The sequence below is a fragment of the Ursus arctos genome, unplaced genomic scaffold, assembly GCF_023065955.2.
Source record: "Ursus arctos isolate Adak ecotype North America unplaced genomic scaffold, UrsArc2.0 scaffold_26, whole genome shotgun sequence".
Taxonomy (NCBI): Eukaryota; Metazoa; Chordata; class Mammalia; order Carnivora; family Ursidae; genus Ursus; species Ursus arctos.
Window position 1 is genome coordinate 15,738,899 of NW_026622941.1, and position 19,980 is coordinate 15,758,878.

The window sequence follows — 19,980 nt, forward strand, 5'->3', positions numbered from 1 at the left end:
ACAGCATGTAAAATAGATCAATGAAAAAGCAAATAGCATTCATTGGCAAGCTTATCTCTATGACACGATAATTCACTCATTCGTGTTAGTTATACATCTACTGTGGGAGCAATGGGATAAATGTACTAACCAGACAACATTACAGAGATATTTTCCAATAGTTGCCTTTCAGTTAGTGAATCTTTGCTGGGTGCCAGGCATGGTATTAAAAGTTTACACACTTCATTATTTAATCCTTAGGTGAGTCTACGAAGAGACCCTGGTATGCGAATTAGGAACAGAAGCTACAGAGGCTACCAAGGATAGACTGCTATAGAGTGGTACTTTGATGACCTGGTATTGATTAAAGTTCATGTCTGTCTTGCTCTAAAGCTCCCTCTCTTCTCCTTAGGCCATACTATCTGCAGCATTCTTAGATCTTCCTGCTAGGTACCAGCCCCTGACTCAAGCATACATTCAGCATGCAAGGAGCAGGTTTTAAGTACTACACCGTTTTCACTCCTGTATTTGTCAGATTAGCAAACATTAACTTAGCATTTACTGTGTGCTAAGTGCTGTGAACAAAGCTAATGAAGATAATAAATATTCCAGTCCTCTAGGTATCTAAATTCCAGAAAGGGCAGAACCCAACAGTTGCCATAAATACATAAGATATACAAATAATGCATTTCCAGAGATGAGAAGGACAAGAATTAAGAGAGGGTTTCATAGAAAGGATGATATTTGACCTGAATCTAGATGAATAACTTCTTAGTTTGACAGCTGTGCAAGGTTGACCAGGTGGTGGGCACCACTCAAAGTGGTATCAGAGAACTTCTGGTTGGCCAATCTGGCCAGAGTTTGGGTTTTTATGGAGGAGGGATGAGAAAATAAGGTAAGGAAATGAACAAGAGCTAAATAATGAAAGATGAGCTTCTATGCCATAGTAAATATTTGACATATATTTTTAAAGCAGTGGGGAGCCATTAACGATGCAAAGTGAAGAGTTTTTGATCAAACCTTTTTTTTCTTTTGAGGGGGAGGAATAAAGAGAAGGTGAAACGAAAAGCAAACCAAAAGGACAAAAATAGAATGGAAATATAAAGTAGTGCACAGGGGAGGTATTTAGAAGATGCCTAAACAGAACGTACTGGCTGACTGAATGGGAAACAAATCAGGATAATTTCAACCTTTCTACTTTTGGGGATTGGTTGACTGGTAGAGGGAGACAGAAAATACCCGAGGAAGATTTATTTGAGGCCAGGGCTTTATTTTTGAGTATTTATTTATTTATTTATTTATTTATTTATTTATTTTAAAAAATTTTTTTCAGTGCACAGTATTTTTTTTTTTAAGATTTTATTTATTTATTTGACAGAGAGAGAGACAGCCAGTGAGAGAGGGAACACAGGCAGAGGGAGTGGGAGAGGAAGAAGCAGGTTCCCAGCGGAGGAGCCTGATGTGGGGCTCGATCCCAGAATGCCGGGATCACACCCTGAGCCGAAGGCAGACACTTAACGACTGAGCCACCCAGGAACCCCATATTTTTGAGTATTTAACATCTGAAAGGCCATTGGGGTATTCAGGTGTGAAAGAAGTTGGTAGATTTTGAACAAATGAGATAAAAGACAGCAGTGGTATGAGGGAGCAAAACTATTGTTTTTAATACTATAGTTTTTTAATTTGGACAACATGGCTTAATATGAGAGCTAAAAGAGTCTGCTAATGAAGCTTATAATCGGGAAGATCTATCTATCAGTCAAGGCAGCCTTGACAGGCATGAGTCCATGTGGAAAGTCTATTCAGATATGAATAACAGTTTGGATGAACAGAAATTGAAAATAGAAAAAGGGGTTATCAACTGGAACAAGTTCCCAAAAGATGAGGGGTGTAGTATCTAGAAAATAGGTGATGGCATTAGGGTTGTGAATTAAGTCAGTTAATTATTTAAGAGAGATTTTTTAAAGCACCTACCCTGTCCTAGGCACTGAGATAGGTTTTGGGGATACAGTAGAGAACCAGAGACATGGACTTTGTCTTCATGGAGCATTATAGCACGAGATGTAGACAACAGAACAAATAAACTTATTTTTTAAATATTTTATTTATTTATTTGAGAGAGAGAGAAGGAGAGAGACAGAGCACGAGCTGAGGGGGCGGGGGAGAGGCAGAGGGAGAGGGAGAAGCAGGTTCCCCGCTGAGCAGGGAGCCCAAGGCGGGGCTCCATCCCAGGACCCTGGGATCATGACCTGAGCCAAAGGCAGATGCTTAACTGACTGAGCCACCCAGGCACTCCAGAATAAATAAACTCAGTGCTATGAAGATAAGCAAGAGATTGTTAAATTGGAAAACAGCCAGGCAGGGTACAAACAGAAAAGCCCAGTGAGACTGATTAATCAGGGAACTTCTCCCTCTCTCTGAGAAGACGGCAGTAAGCCGAGATATGAAAGGACAGAAAGAACAAGTAACGTAGGTGAAGGGCAGGGAAAGCCATGCTGAGAAGAAACATTCTGTTGAGAGTTTAGCTAAGCTACTCCATGGTATTGCTCTCTTGGCATCTATTTTGTGTGACCCAGTGGCTTTCAGGGACCTGAAAATGTCCCTAGCTTCCTCATTCACGTGCTTACCCTAGATAACAGCCTTCAGAGTCACAAGAAAATATAAGTTCCTAATATCAATTCCCTAATGGCTCTTGTGATGTCTCCCCCATCTCCCAGGACCTTTTCTTGTGTGCTCCTAGATAGATCCCTGTGGAGCTCACCAAACCCCACTCTTTTGGTTTGAGTTGACCAACACAGCCTTGGCATGGGAACCCCAAAGCACTCTGCCCACAGACCCTGATAAAGATGCACCTCAGGTCCTACTGTGCTCTGTCTGCACTCTGCTCTGACCTCCCCACATGGCCCCTTGAGGGTACAGTGTACTCCATCCAGAACCTGTGAGTAATAGACATCTCTATTTCAGTTTCTCTTGTGGTATATTGTTGAACTGTGACTCACCATCTGGCACCCTAAGCTTCACTTAACAAATGTTCATTTAACAGAGTCATAACACATTCCTTTGCATCTGTGGCAGGAAAGATCCTAGTAAGTCTGAATAACTGAATAAAGAGCATTTTGGGAACTATTGTGGGAGGAGAGGTAAGCAGGGGCCTGATCACATAGGGGCTTAGCAGCTATCATAGTGAAGTTTGACCTTGTGCAAGGGAAAGCCACTGAAAGATGGCATGATCAAGTCTGAGTTTCAGTATCATTCTGCTGTCACGTGGACAATGAAGTAGAAAGAATCACAGGAAAAACAGCAAAATGAAGGAGAAGATTATTATCATCAGAGTACTCGAGGTGAGAGATGACAGTGCACTGAGTCAATGGGGCTGGCATGGAGACAGAGAAATGAATGCATTCAGTACATAGGGGGCTTGCTGACGGATAGATGGCAAGGACCTGAAGTCCGTTCCTGGGTTTGATGTCATTTGCTGAGGTGAGAGAGATTGAGGAGGCCAGAGCACACGCTGCAGTGGAAATCAAAGGCTGAGTGCAGAGATGGTAAGTTTGAAGATATTTTGAGAGTGATCAGTCTGTAGATAGCATTCAAATCCACGTGACTGGGTGAGTAAGAGGTAGAACAGTGTTTTATAGGAGGAGAAAGAAAAGAATTAATCTAATCATGTGGATAGATAAATTTCTTGGAAATGTGGGAACTGGAGGGGGGTCTCTGGTTAATAAGCCATATACATATATATATATATATATATATATATATATATATATATATATATATTTTTTTTTTTTTTTTTGAGTGGAAAACACGTGTTCCTTCTGATGAGAGAGTAGGAAATGGGGTTGAAACCATCCATGTAAAGAGTAGTACAATTCACAAATAAAAGATTGAGAAAGAGAGAGAGAGAGAAATGATTGCGAAAGTATGAAAGTACTGACAAACCAGAGCATTGGGAGGACATGGATTTAGGGGTTTATCACAGCATTAGTCCATTTGATTAAATCCCCCCAGCATTACCCAAAGTGAATGATCAATCAGATTGATTGGTTTGGGGATTTACAGGAAAAACAGAAGGGATATTTGTGGGCAAGCAAGGGAAGATGCTGTTAAAAGAATTACTACAGTCAGGGCTTTTGAGCTGAGGAAGAAAAAAATGACATTGGAAGGAAATAAATGACTGAGAAAAAGCAGGGGTTCCAGAGAGTGGAGATCTTAAAATAGGCTTTGTTGCCTTAAATGGAGAAGGAGAAATACTGAGTGGAGGAAGTAAGATCAACGGGATTAAGGAGTGATTGAAAGAGGCACATGAAAAATAGGGATTAGTTTATCATGGCTCTCAGGTTTCTACCTTGGGTGACAGGTGGGTACTCCTCAACGCACCAACCTAGGAACAGAGGGAAACTGGTTTTCTCCCGCAAAAGGATGATACCAAGTCCAGTATTATACTTGTAAGTTTGAGTTGCTTTGGGTACATCTGCATGGAGCTCTCTGAAAGGCAGTTGTAGCCTGAAAAATTAGTTTGGGATTTGGACGTAGGAATGGACAATGGTTATTATTTCAATGGCAGAATTTAGAGAAGACATGAAATTGTCTTGGACGATAGAAACCAAGAAGTTGGCTGCTTCTGACCTCCCATTCATAACACTTTCCTCCCCCACTCAAGTCCCTCTATTATCTCTCTATTGTCATGAAAGAGCCAGAGTCTACGTTGGTAAGATTCTCCAGATGCAGGGAGTTTTTGTTACTTGTCTAACAAAAGTTGCAACTGCCAGAATGTAAACTCAGGGATCTCCATTGTGTTTTTACTCAGGTTTGGACTGACAGCCTTGGCCCCCAAGGGCTAACATCTGTCAATTAGACAAGACTCATTTTAACTGTTGGCTAATTTGAATGCTCTCATAAATGCCAGGGCAAAAGATTGGACCCAAAGATGTGCAGCTGACTTTCACAGGCTATAATTAACTGGTTTGACTTAAAGCTTTCATCAACATGAAAAACCGTAATCAACCTTCATAATGTAGTTTACTTTACCCATTTCATTAGGTGGTTAAAGCTCTGCCATCCTAATGTCTCCTGCAGTCAAAAATACAGACCCATGGCCCTCTGTGGGAGGGTAAATTGTGCCTGGACTCTGGACGAAGGACACATAACTGGAGTAGAGCAGTTGTTCAAACTTCCTTATTGCACCATCTTGCGTGTTTTATCCTTGGAATAGTGCGTGAAAGTCACATCTATATGGCACCCAGCACAGTGAGTAATGTACAGTGGGTATTCAGTAAATATTATCGCCCCCCCTTTTCCCTTCTCCCACCACCAGTTTTAAAACTCTTACCTATCTATGTGTTATAGCACGGTTAGCATAATACGTTGCTAACTGATATCTATTTTATAGTGAGAAATATTTATGTGCATATACATATGCATAGTATGAGGCTTACACAGAGTGAATATTTTAGTTACAGTCATCAGCTCTTAGATGGTGAAGTGCTGTATAAATCCAATGTAATATATCTATCGGATACACTGTTCATTTTCAATTTGACTTGTATTTGTTGAATTTTTTCATGAACTGTTGAGAAATGAAAGTCATTTAGAGACTTACACTTAAATTTCCACTCTACTCTTATTCATGCATGTAGTATGATTTAGAATTGTAAATGCTTATTTTTATGAAGATATTTGGATCTTATGCCATTGCATACAGTTGAATTCTTCAGTTTGACCATTATGAATCTTCCCATTCTAAGTGCAACTCAATTTCTGATTTCCTCTCCAAATACTTACTCATCCATTACCCTATACTCTGTTCAAGAAAACATCTAGAACTTTCTCTTATTTGTGCTTCTGATTTTGCTGTTTCCTAGTACATGAAATTTTTTCCAATACTTTTTGTGTTTCTAAATTCTTCATTCTGATGATACTGTTCCAACTGAAAACCATAAATTCTATGTCACTTGACTGTTTACTAACTTGCCCCTGATAGAGATGGTTTTAAATTTCCTAAATGGAGACCTAGCTATAGTTTTAAATACTGATAACTTCTTTCATATATAGATCCTTACACATTTTATGTGCTTAATAAACACTGTGGAGTGATTTTCTTTCAATTGGTAAAATATAAAAATATCTCAAACAAATGAATGGTTTTAAGGATATTTTATTTTATTTGTTGTTTTTTGGGGGAGGGAGAGGGAGAGAGAGAGCATCTTAAGCAGGCTCCACGCTCAGAGTGGGGCTTGATCTCAGGACCCTGAGATCATGACCTGAGCTGAAATCAAGAGTGGACACTTAACTGAGTCACCCAGGCACCACTTAAGGATATTTTAAAGTAGTGGTCATAAATTAAAAAAAAATAAGACTAATGTGGAAAGATAACTAAATATTGATTAAAGGTGTTAATAGAACAAATTTGCTGGATTAGAATTACTTAATTACTAATATTTTTATTATGCATCTCAAAAATCCAAAAAATAATTAGAAGGTCACTAACCAATTCATTTTTCCCAAGTTTGTGAATACTAATGGAGGTAGGCAAATTTACTTTTCAAATGCTGCTTAGGGGGTGAACCATTCTACACCCTTATTAGGCAGAAAAACCTTAAAGGGAAGCACATTTTGAAAAAAAAATGTAACCATCCACTGTCATGCAACTGAGCATGGCCAATCAATATTACATATTAAAAATCATTTAAGGAACATTCTTTTCTTTGAAAGTCTTGAATAAATTTTAATAGTCTACAGAGAAAATAGGGTTTCCAGGGTAGATATATTGTTACCTCTTGTTGTTAAACCTTTCCTCCATTCCTTCCTTTCTTTCCCCTCTTTCCTCCCCTCCCTCCCTCCTTTCTTCTCTGCCTCCCCTCTTCCTTCCTTCCTTCCTTCCTTCCTTCCTTCCTTCCTTCCTTCCTTTCCAGATATATCCATTGTGTATCTACTACATGCAAAGTCTTTAGAATACAGGGCTTAATATGATATACAAGAGGCATTTCCTCTTGATATTTCCATTGTAGTCAGGAAGACAGACAATACAATACACATGAAAACAAATGAAGACACAAGATAACTTTAGATTGTGATGGAAGCAGTGAAGGAAGCGGATATGGGGATACAGTAGAGACGTACACACTTAGCACACAGTGAATTCTTAAGGGATTAAACTAAGGAGTGTGGTAAAAAAGCTGTAGTGGAGAGTCTGATAGCAACACAAATGGACTCTATTCTTTGCCTGACAGGCAGAAAACAACTAAAATAAAGAAGAAAAAGTGATTTTGGATGATGACTCTTGTATCTTTTTAGATATTTGACTTATAGATTATCTGATTGGTTATGTAAAATATGATGATTCTCAGGGAAAAAAATAAAAAATGGAGATGGAAAACCGGGTTGAGAGCAGAATTATTTTGTGTTTCTCTCTATCTTCTCTCTCTGTTTTTTTTTTTTTTTCTTTTCCATCTTTCCTCTTTGCTGCTTTCAATGAACATTTATTATGTCAGGCACTGGGCCAGATTCTGAGAAGAGAAAATATGAAAATGACATTGTTTCTGTCATCAAGAAATTTATGGTTTAGAAGATTTGTATGTTACTTCACATTCCTAATTTTAGCTCTCCTGGGAAAAAAAGAGTGAATATAAAATTTCTTTGGGTGAGGTAACTTAGATCAATGTAAACTCTAAAAAAATTTTTCTGGAATCTTCTTTCCTCAGGAACCTAAAAGAGTCTTTCTCTCACCTCCTTCAGGTCTCTGCTTATATGTCATTTTTTCAGAGTGTCTGTTTTTTTGTTTTGTTTTGTTTTTTTAACCAGCCTTTTAAAATAACATCCCAACCTTCCCCAAGGCTTGTTCCCTGTGTCCTTCTCCTGTGTCATTTTTCTCTTTGGCACTCATCACCTTATAAAATACACTATGATTTACTTATTTATTTATCTTTTAAGATATCTGTGTTATTCCTCTAAAATGTAAGTTTTATGAGATCAGGAGTTGTGGCTCATTTTGTTCACTCATGCATTTGCAGTGCCTAGAACAGTTCCTATCACATACCAGGTACTCAACATGTATTTAGCAAATGAATGAATGAATGAATAAACATTAAAATAACAGAAAGATAAAATGTACATTGCTTTTGGAGGATTGAACAGAAAGAAAGCAGAATCAGTTATAATCCAGGTATTGTTCTCAACCTTTCAAGGCTACCTCTATACTCCAGTTACTCATTGCTATTTGCTTCTAGCTAAACTTTAGTAAAGTACCTTCTACCTAAAGAAAAAGTAAAATATTTACCATAAATAAATAGAGGGCAATTATTCAGCTCCTGCTGAAACTCTATACGGACAATTCTCTCAAGTAATTTCTTTATGTTCTAAGAAATGTTATTCTAAAAAAAATTGATATTATTCACATATAGTATAATTTGTGATTCATCAATTAACAAAAGAAGTTTCTTTTTACCTTGGCTTCAGGAAGTTTCTTTTCTAACTTGGCCTTCTTCTCAGGAAGGAAACTGCAGATTGGATCCTGCACTGTTCAAAAAATAATTTAACACTGCCCTAGAGGTGTTGCCAGCATTTTTGAAGCTCTAGTAGCCAGCTTTTAAATTTTTAAAAAATATACTTACAAAAATAAGGCTTTCTAGTGTTTAAACAACTCAATAGGACTTTATATTAAGTTGTAGCCAGTTGATTATTATGTCTCATATTTTTTAAAAAATGATTTGGGGTCTTAAACACTTTTAAAGGCTGGGGTAACTTATGTATTTATAATAATAGTAGAACAAGTTGTTACCTTCAAGCAAAAGTTGCAAGTAACATGGACTACTGGAGTTCAAAAGGGGGGTAGACTTCCTGCCTAAGAGCAGTTTTGTACATCTCATAAAATATACGGGTGGCTGATACCTCTGCCCACTGTTCTGAGCCCCGAAGAGTGGAAAGCTTAGTAACTTGAATGGGCTCTTAAAAATACACAAAAGACATGGGACAATTACCTTCCCTGTGATTGCAAAAATAGTGTGCAGGCCCAATAACACAATGGAAAGGAGCTTTATTTCCAAAGCTCTTATGACTAGAGCATAAGAGTCTTCAGACACACGTGCTAACTCTACCACCTCATTCTTACATGCTCTTGGGAAAATGATTTCACTTTTTTTAAGTTTCCATTTTCCCCTCTTACAATGGGTTAAATGACTGGAGCTCCTAGGTGGATTATCTCATAGGGCTACTTTATTAAATTACATAGTCCACGTCAATTTTTTAAGATAGTGCTTGGGATAAATTAAGATATCAATCAATTTTGGGGTGCCTGAGTCGCTCAGTTGGTTAAGTGGCCAACTCTTGATTTCAGCTCAGGTCATGATCTTAGAGTAGTGAGATGGAACCCCAGGTGGGGCTGATCCATGATCATCCGGGAATCCACTTGAGGATTCTCTGTTCCACTACCTCTGCCCCTGCCCCCACTTGCATGCTCTTCCTCTCTCTCAAATAAATAAATCTTTTTAAAAAGATGCCAATCAATTTTAGCTGCTGTTATCACTATAATTAACATACCTTTCTTCACTTGGCAGGCAATAGTTATTGTTCAAATTCATCCTAAGCATATAGAGACTTTTCTAAAATATTTAGCAATCTTAAAGGGTAAAATATTTTGAATTTTCTTATCTGTTATTTTTTTTTAAAGATTTTATTTATTTATTTGAGGGAGAGAGAGAGCACAAGTGGAGGAGAGGGACAGAAGAGGGACAAGCAGACTCCCTGCTGTGTGGGGAAGAAGGCAGACACTTTACTGACTGAGCCACCCAGGTGCCCCATCTTATCTGTTATAAAACTTTAAGTCGGGGCAGTCTTCTTAAAAGCCTTTATTATTATTGTTATTACTGGTGTTGTTTTGAAGATCCATTGATGGATACAATTTCAGAGTTCCTTATCTTTTAAATTTTGGTTGTAATGAACTATTTGAATCTAAAAGATGCAATATAGTATAGTCATGCAACCAAAAGCTTTTGGTTACATTCAAGAATAAACAAAACCAATCAAAAAGACTTTAGGCAGTGGTTGCATCCCCTTAAAAATTAGCTGTGAATTAGGATTACTAACATATTTATATCACAAAAATCCTAGACTTTTATGGATTTTATGCTCTGGATTACACTTAAGATTTACAATTATGACTTTAATAATAGTCACTGCATTAATTCCTGAGCGATAGTCTATCTTCTCTTGAGAATCTTGAGATTCTCCTTGTAGAGATAGGAGAGGCACCAGGGCCCACCTTAAATAATGAAGCACTTTTTGCACAGAAAAAAAAAATCAATAAAATGTGAAGGAAGCCCACTGACTGGGAGAAAATATTTGCAAACCACATATCTGATAAAGGATTAATATGCAAAACATACAAGGAACTCATGCAGCTCAATAGCAAAAAACAATCTGATAAAAAAAAAAATGCCCAGGGAACCTATATAGACATTTTTTCAAAGAAGACATACAAAAGAGCAACAGGTACATAAAAAGGTGCCTAGCATCACTAATCATCAGGGAAATGCATATCAAAACCACCATAAGCTATCATCTTACACCTGTGAGAATGGCTATTATCAAAAAGACAAGAGATAAATGTTGGCAACGATGTGGAGAAAAGGAAACCTCTATACACTGTTGTGGGAATGTAAATTGGTGCAGCCACTCTGGAAAACAGTATGAGGTCTCCTTACAGGGTTAAAAATAGAGCTACCATATGATCCAGAAATTCCATTTCTGGGTATATATCTGAAGGGAATAAAAACAAGATCTGGAAGAGGTTCCTGTACCCCCATTTTATGGCAACATTATTCACCATAGCCAGGGTATGGAAACAACCTAAATGTCTGTAAATGAATGAATGAAGAAGATGTGGTACATATATACAACGGAGATTTATTCAGCCATAAAAAAAGAGAAAATGCTTCCATTTGCAACAACAGGGATGGACCTTGAAGGTATTGTGTTAAGTGAAGTAAGTAGACAGAGAAAGACAAATACTTCACTATCTTACTTATATGTAAACAAAACAAAACAAAACCCTCCACAAACTCATGGAAACAAAGGATTAATATTAGTGGTTGCCAGGGGCAGAGATAATGGACGAAGGTGGTCAAAAGGTGTAAACTTCTAATTATAACATAAGTAAGTTCTGGGGATGTATAGTGTAACCATAGTTAATAACACTGTATTGTACACTTGACAGTTGCTAAGGGAGTAAATCTTAAATGTTCTCATCACAAAAAAAAGGGATGATAATGATGTGAGGTGATGGAAGTTTAACTAACTGTAATGTGGTAGTCATTTTGCAACATATAAACGTATCACATTAGCACATTGTGCACCTTAAACTTACACAACATTATATGTCAGTTATATCTCAATAAAGCTGAAAAAAAATAAAGGAGCAGCTTGATCAACATTAGACTGAAATGCATGAGCACCTGGGGTACTTTGTTTATTCTTTGTTTCTTTACATGTGACAGTTGATTAAGACTGAATAAGAATGCAGCTTTTCAGCTGGTATTCTACTATACTTCCTAGAATTAATTCTTCCCTTTTATTGTATTTCTTTTTGCTAACTTTATTTCAACAACAGAAAAAATATATTTCCAGGAAGGACTTCACTTACGGTTACACTTTTGGACCTTTTGGGATTGATTAGACCTCCCCAACTTGTTTTCTCAGAGGAAATAGAATCTTTAAAGCCTGTAGTGGAAGGGTTTCTGTGCAAGGTTTCCCTCTTCACCATTTAAGCTTATATTAAATCAGTGAATCCTGACAAAGATTTCTCTTGAGCATGGTAGTCATTAATTAAATATTTCTGGAGTGGTTCCAGTCATACATTGTATCTTCTCAAATTAATATGAAATAGGAGGTTTGACTGGTTTGATAAGAGTTTAAAATCCATATCTACCTTAACAAAAAAGATTTCCATAGAGGTTAGAATTTTTTAAAAAGATCTTAAATTTAATGGAAAAACAGACCTAGAAAACAATAACAATGACAATAAAATTTAAGGTCTGTCCTCTGGATTTCTAGAATCACTTATTTTCTTTTTAAAGAGGTGACTTGTGTAGGCCTTTAGAAGGTGACCAGTAGTAAAGCAAGCCTTTATTAGGTCTTTGTGCCATGTGGAAAGATTTAATTTTAGCTTAATATTTTACTATTACTAAAACATTTGTCTCTATGGAAGACTGATCCTCAGAAACACATGCACAGAGACATACATACATCTATAACTGTGTTTTAACAACCTATAAACTTGAGTCCCCAATGGACTTTCATGTACAGACTTCTAGGACAAAAGTACCTCCCAGCTAAACTCACTGATGGTACTTGAGTGTTGGAGACAACCCAACTGGGATTATTAGTAAGTGTCTAGATGAAATATAGGGGTATGATGGCATCTACAAGCCTATTTCAAGGCCGCCTGGCTTATCTTTTAGTACTGTCATCCCATAAGGCCCCATTTTTACACTTATCTCATGGTTTTATATCTTTCCAATGCTTTCCTTCTTCAAATAAAAAATATATATTGACAAATACAATGAATAATAAGACAAACGTGCCTACCTCCCAAAGTAATGAAATGCTACTTCTCTTCATATTTGATTCTTTTTGAACTTCTTACACTTCTCCCTCAATAGTGTAGTTTGCTGATCCCCATAGGAATAGCAATATTCAGAAAAAATAGCCTGGAACATGCATTGGAAGACAGTATGTTATCATTGTTATTAGAAAGATTCATGAAAATGGTTAAGATGAAGGGAAATGCTTATATTTTCAGGTTAGGCATTTTCAGGGCACAAATACATGATACTTTTCCATTTATGACCTTTTCCTCAGATGTAAATGATACATTGGTCTCAGAAAATTAGCTCTTAAGCATAATATAAGGAATGACCAGCTTAGAAAATATTAATTTTTCTAAATTAGCTTGAAAAAGTACATGATGAACATATGCGGGTTTATGGAAGGAAGTGAATACGCTGGAACTTGACATGATAAACACTTCCTAAGGCTAAAATGATGATGGGGAAGTAATGCATAGGCTAGATTCTCTAATCCAGCACCACTCAAGATTCTCCCATCCCAAAGCTAAAAACACTTGTTCCCTTTTCAGAAAAAAAGCACAAATGAGAGGTTTAGGCTAATAATAAAGCTTCATAAGCTTTAGAAAGAAAACTACAACACCATGCAGGAAAGTTTCTTTTTAGCACTGACTGAGCTAAGCTGATGGGGTGAAGTAGGTATTGAGCTTAAAATTTGAGTCAAGATGCATTTTCCTTTGTTGGCTAGAAAGTGCCCTGGACTTTTTGTCTGAAAAATCATTTTTAATGATTGTTTCACAGTTTTGGAAATCCAGTCAAAAACATATTCTCTCAGAGCTTTAGTGCCTTCATCTGCAAAGAGAACAATTCAGCTCGAGTAATCTTTATTGAGACTAAATGGAATTATAAAGGTACTTTTTAATCAAGGGACATTGGTAATGGTTATATAAAGATATTATTAGTTGAACTACAGATAACTCATATATTGCACTAGAAATGTACTCTCAGCTTATTTTGTCATTAGTACTTGATTTTGGAAAGCCGTCTTAATGTAGTAGCTCTGTCTGCTTAGTTAAACAAAAGAAAGGAAGGAAAGAAGGAAAGGATGGAGGGAGGAAGGGAGGAAGGAGAAAAGGAAAGGAGGGAGGAAATAAAATAAAGAAACAAAGAGAAAGGGAAGGGAATGAAAAGCTCTCCTAATTCCCTCAAGTATCTTAGATCTGTAATGGGCAACGTTACACTCTCTGACATCAAAATATAGGAAAAATTCAAGAGATACAAGACAAAGCTTATTAGGAAATTAAGTTTGCCCAAGAACTAATTCCTTTTCAATTAGGTATCTTCCAAAAGGTCAAGATGTATTGAAACACTGAATACAATTTGCTGTATTTGCAATGACTTTTCTCAATATGGCCCACAATTTAGAAGATACCAGCATTAACACCAACAAGAGCAACTGTACGTGTAATTGCCCAAACTGCAAACATATGTAGCTAAAGTACCAGCAAATACTTTAGAAGTAAAGAAACAACACACACACACACACACACACACACACACACACACACACGAGTGAGGATAGTGAAGAATTTTAGATAATCTTTTTTCCATGCTTCATAATATTGCTACTTTAATCTATCTAAATCTAAAAAACTAAAAATTAATCATTTAGGTGAAAATGTTTATCATTAGGTACAAGTAATAATTAAGCTTATAAGAAATTTTGAATATCATTTATCAAGAATAAATGCAGTTTAGTTGTGCCACCAATTTAGATCTTATTCCAGGTCTATGTTTAAATCTGCAGACCAAATAAAATTCTCCCTAGATTTTAAAGAAAATTTAAAGAAAAAGAAGTTCAAAATATGTATACTAATGATAATACAGATTTTCATTTCATTGGAGTACAACAAAATGTTTTTGGCTATCTATATGTATAAATCAGTATGTGATGACTCATATTCTAAAAGGTCTTTCACATTGGAAAAGCTTTATCTCCATGTGTGAGACACTGTCTTAGGTGCTAATGATATAAAAAAAAGTCCCTGACCTCAATGTACCGGGAGATAACTCTTGTATTAAAAGAATTACAATTTGGTTAGGTAAATACTGCAATGGAGCTGTGCATAGAGCCTAAGAAAACTCATGGTAGTATCCTTAAACCAGACTCATTGATGTCCAAGCTGAGAGTTGACACATGAGCAGGAGTTGGCTGGGGAAAGATGGTTCTACTTGTACAAATAGGAGAGTACTTTCCAGGCAGAGAAAATAGCAAGTGCAATCTTCAAACATTCCATGAATCCCTTTCTGACTCCAAGTACCTACCCAACTCTATAGGTGAGGCTTTACACTTTATACTTTTACACCTTAGCTCTCTAAGAGCTTTCTTCTCTTTGAACACACACTTTATTTCTGTATCTTCAACGTCTAGAACAGGGCTTACCATTTAATAAATAATGAGGAGGCAACCTGGTATAATGGAAAGAACACTGAATTTGTGGTCAAATCTGAGTTTAAATTCCATATTTGGTACCTATTAGTATGTTATAGGGTGAGTTATATAATCTTTTGAGACTCAGTTTCCTAATCTGTAAGATGGGTATAACAACATCATCCCTTTGAAAGATGTTATGAGGACTAAATGAGATAATAAATATAAAGTATGTATTAAGGTATCAATTTTAGAATAAGTGTTAAATATGTGATGGCTGTGGAGGACAGATTTCTAGCTATTTTATCAATCTTTGTTCTATCCTTCTACTTTAGTAAAAAAATGCATAATTTCCAGTTGAGCACTTAACCTTCTGAAATTATAATTATGTTTCCCAGCCTACCTTGGATCCAGAAGCGATAATATGGATCAGTTCTGACCAGTGGGAAATTAGTGGAAAATTTAGTTTCTTCCTGCTGGTTGGAATATGGACACAATGGCTGGAAATTAAGGGATAATTTTAGACCATGAGATGGATAGTAGAGATTTAAGAAAAAGGGAGTGTGACTCCTTTATTCTGTAGTTTGTTCTAGAATCCCTAAAGACCCTACTTCTGAACTTTTTTCAAGAAAGAATAAACCTGTATTATTTTGTTTTCTTTTTTTGATATCAACTAACATAGTGATAGTAGTAGTAGTAGCAGTAGTAGCAGTAATAGTAGTAACAGCAGCAGTAGTTATTAGAAGTAGTGGTAATAGTAATATAGGTGGTAACTGAGTATTCCAATGGGTTCTGAGAGAGTGCAGTACAGTTTGATAGGGCTGGAATGAAGATAGAGTTGAGTGAAAGAGTCAGAGGAAAACTAATAATTCATGTTAAGAACTGTGGATTTTAACCACTGATTCATTTTAAGCAGGAGAATAAAATTTTCAAATTTCACTTGAGATAGCTCACTCTTTTGCCTAGGGCAAAAAGGTTTTATAAGCATTCTGTCCTGAGATGAAGAGGCTGGATTCAGGGAGTCTAGTTAGCAGGTTCACTCAGACATTCAAAAGAGAGATACTCATGGTCTAAACAGAGGCAGTGTGTGTATACATGGACTTGGGTGCCTAGTCCTAGACACTTAAAGACTGTGTAAAGGACTCTTCTGATGTCGGGTATGAATTAAACAGAGGAGGCAAGAACAAGTCTGTTTCTTAGTTTGGGAATTATTGGCAGAGTGCATATTTGGGATGCAAGATGATTTCTGTTTCAGAAATGCCAAGCAAGGTACCTGAGGAACATACATTTTGAGATGTCTAATAGGCATCTAGGCATTCATCATCACTGCCGCCACCACCACCACCACCACTGTTATCATCATCCTTAGCCTCATTTCCATCCAAACCCAATTATTATGAGAATTTTTAAGTAAATCCTTTGCATAAATGTGAAAAATAGAAATATTTTCTAGAAGTGTGTGGTGTTATTTTTTTTAAACTATTTAAAATCTATTAGGTTAGTTTTAGAAAGATGGCATGCTATAATAACAGAGAATTCAATAGTCACCATGCCTCTCAATAATTTTTTACAAAGAGCTTTTACTTGGTAGAAACGACATATCAGCCATATAATCTTGGGCAAATAACTATTTCCTCATCTGTAAAATAGGCATGCTGATTCTTAGCCTAAAGAATATCAGTAAAATTCACTGAAACGTTTCATAAGGGGCAGGCCACTTATAAACATTTTGATATACTCTTTATGATGTCATTTTAAGCACAATTTTAATGTTTTCTAAACCTCTTTTTACTACATGTTAAGGTTGTACAAGATGATATCTACGGCTCTATGATTTCCCAATTTAACTTAATATTTTAACAATCAGTTTTTCATTGTCTTGTTAAGGCTTTTCTCAATTGTAGGGAATAATGACTCAAATTACTTCAACTAAAAAGGAGTTAAAGAAAAAAGACACACCTACTGGAATCTGAACACAAAAGTCACCTGAAAGAAAGCAACTACCCTCCCCATACTTCTTTCGAGGTCTGCAAAGCCATGCTCATACTGTGTCTGTCTCTGTCATCTCCTCTCTTTCAATGAATCCACATTTCTATTTCATTTTTCTCTGAAGACCAACTGCTCTACTTAGTCACTGCTTCTATTTTCTCATAATTTAAACTTGCAAATGGATCTTGACTTCTTGTGGCCTCAACTCAACCTCTTGCCATTCTTGTTATATTATTTTGACCAAGCATAGTACAAAATGTTGCACCTGCCTCTCAGCAGAGTCTTGGCAGCAGATCCTTCGTCAAAAGTGGTGTGGGAAGGTGAGCAATGATCATCTCTATTAAGTATTATTGCGTCATCAGAGTTATTTCAGGCAAAACCAAAGCAAAAACATAAGGAAGTCAGCAAAATGAGTTTGACTTTTTCCTCATCTATTTTGTGCACGGAGTGCAGATCCATATTTTATCATGACAGCCTGAAATTATGTAAGCCAAGAACACAACCTCTCCAAAATGTAGGGTGATGATAGGAGAGAGAAAGAGTTGAGTGAGGATTGGAATTTAAGCATTGGCATTAAGGAATGTAGATGGAGTGAAAAACAGTTCTAAGGAGAATATTACACAAATAATATTTTTTAAAATAAAATGTTTTGGGGCGCCTGGGTTGCTCAGTCAGTTAAGCACCTGTCTTTGGCTAGGGTCATGATCCCTGGATCCTTGGATCAAGCCCCGAATCAGGCTCCCTGCTCAGCAGGGAGTCTGCCTCACCCCCATTCTCTCTCTCCCTCTCTCTCCAATAAATAAATAAATAAATAAATAAATAAATAAATAAATAAAATCTTTAAAACAATGTTTTTCCTAAACAACAAAGGAATAAAAATCCCCAAACATTAGTCTAACACATACCAAAAACAAACCAAAATTTATTCTTTGATCACCAATAACCTGAGAACCAAAAGAACTTTGTTGCCACTTAGGTAATATAGGCCAGATGGTTTTCCCGACAATCCCCCTTTAGAACTAGTAATTTATACTTTGGTGGTATCATATGGAAGACTAGGTAGCTAGTATCTGAATAGATGAAATGAAGTTTCAGACATATCTCCAGGACATTTACTCATCTTCATTTCATCCTACTAAAATATTCTTAGTAAAGAACTAAATAATACAATTAATCTTTCATAATCCAGTTAGTATTTCAACAAAAGACTTACATGCTTCACTGACATTTTGGTGGCTGCTTTTTGAGTTTACTGATAGACCCACAGCAAAAAATCTACTATAATTTTCTTTTGTATCAATTGTCTAAATTATTATCAACTGTTTATTAGCCATTAAAATATCAGAATTTATCTCTGATTTAGAAATACAATTTTCTTGATTCCTAGAGTCACCTTTTACCCTTATGCAGATTTCTCAAAAATCTAGTCCAATTCAATATAAAGGATAACTAGCAACTCAGATCCAATGCACAGCTAATAAGTGCATGGCTCTTGCCATTTTAATAAAATGCAAAATAAGGAAAACATCAAGAAAGTAAACTATTAGTTTTGTTTTTAAAAAACTTAAGCTTCCAGAGGACAAGAACGTTATCTAATATATATAGAACGTGGTGCACAGTTGGCACTTGGATATTAAAATTCAATATTTACAAGTGGAACATAATTTACTGAGCCATTCCAATGCACAAGCAAATGGAATGTATTGAATATCTTGGGATTACTGAAATGCACTTTGATTTTATGCAACATCTTGTTAACTTTATCTGTTTTTCATAGCTCTTTTCCATTAGAGGGAGGGCGAGGGGAAAATTGGATCAAGGTCCTGGTTTTTAATACTAGGCATCAACACTATGAAAAAAATCAAAGACACATTAATAAACTAAATATTACCTCCCACTGCTCTCTGGCTACCAGGCACACGCAGTTCTTTCCATTGCACTCCTAAGAGGGCCTTCAATAAAGTAAAACTGTGAGTTTGACATTTCTCTTGCTTGCTGCCAGGAAATTCTAAATTGAGTCCCAGTTGTTTTTCAGATTAATCCATTGGAGAGAACAGAATCTGAACACAGTATTTTACAACTTTTTGAAAACTCATTTAGGCTAAATTTAGGTTTGAGTATATATGTAATATAATATACATATACCCTTAATTATAAAACATTTCTCTTACATCAAGCACACACTAGTAACATGTCTGTCAAAAAGACAAGGTAGGCATTTTTAATATATAAGAACAAATTTGCAATGAATAATAGAAACCAAATGTTTATAAAAATATATATCCAAAACATGCTATATTTTAAAAATTGGTCCGCTTATAAGAATTAACCTATTTCCTCTTCTAAAATCATAAAAGGGAGAAAAACATCTAGTAACAGCTTAGCTATTTGTGTTACATCTGGGAAGAAAATAGTACTTTTTATGAAACCTTACTCGGTGAGACTTGATGCTTTGTTTGAGTCTTCTTCATTCATATGTCAACCAGGTAAACGCACAACAAGGTGCATTTTAAAATCAAAAGATGCTAGTGATTTCCATATTTGCTCTCTGATCTTTTCCAGCACACTCTGGGAACGGCTCCCCAGGAAGGGCACCGCAAAGCCTTCACCGGCGAAGAATGCTGTGGGTTCATTCCCTGGATGTGCGCTGCATGAAGCACATTACACCTGGGCAATTCCTATTGATAGAAATTGAATGGAATTGCACTTCCAGGCTTTTTAAGAGCTTATTTGGTGCTTCACATGAGACTTTATTAAAAATAGCGCAGCGCTCAAAAACCTTTTAAGGCAATGGATGCTTTTTAAAAATCTAATAAATATGGATGGCTGATTAAGGAATGTATTTTATATATTGTATGTTAATGCTGTTTTTTTTCCTCTTCATTTTCCATCCTCTTCATTTTCCCTTGCCTTTTCTGAGGGTTTCTAGTAATAAACTGACTTTTTAAAAGGTTCTGCATATCACAAATTCCTTCACCCTAGTGGGAAATATGTCCTCTCTCTGCCCTATTCTAATCATAA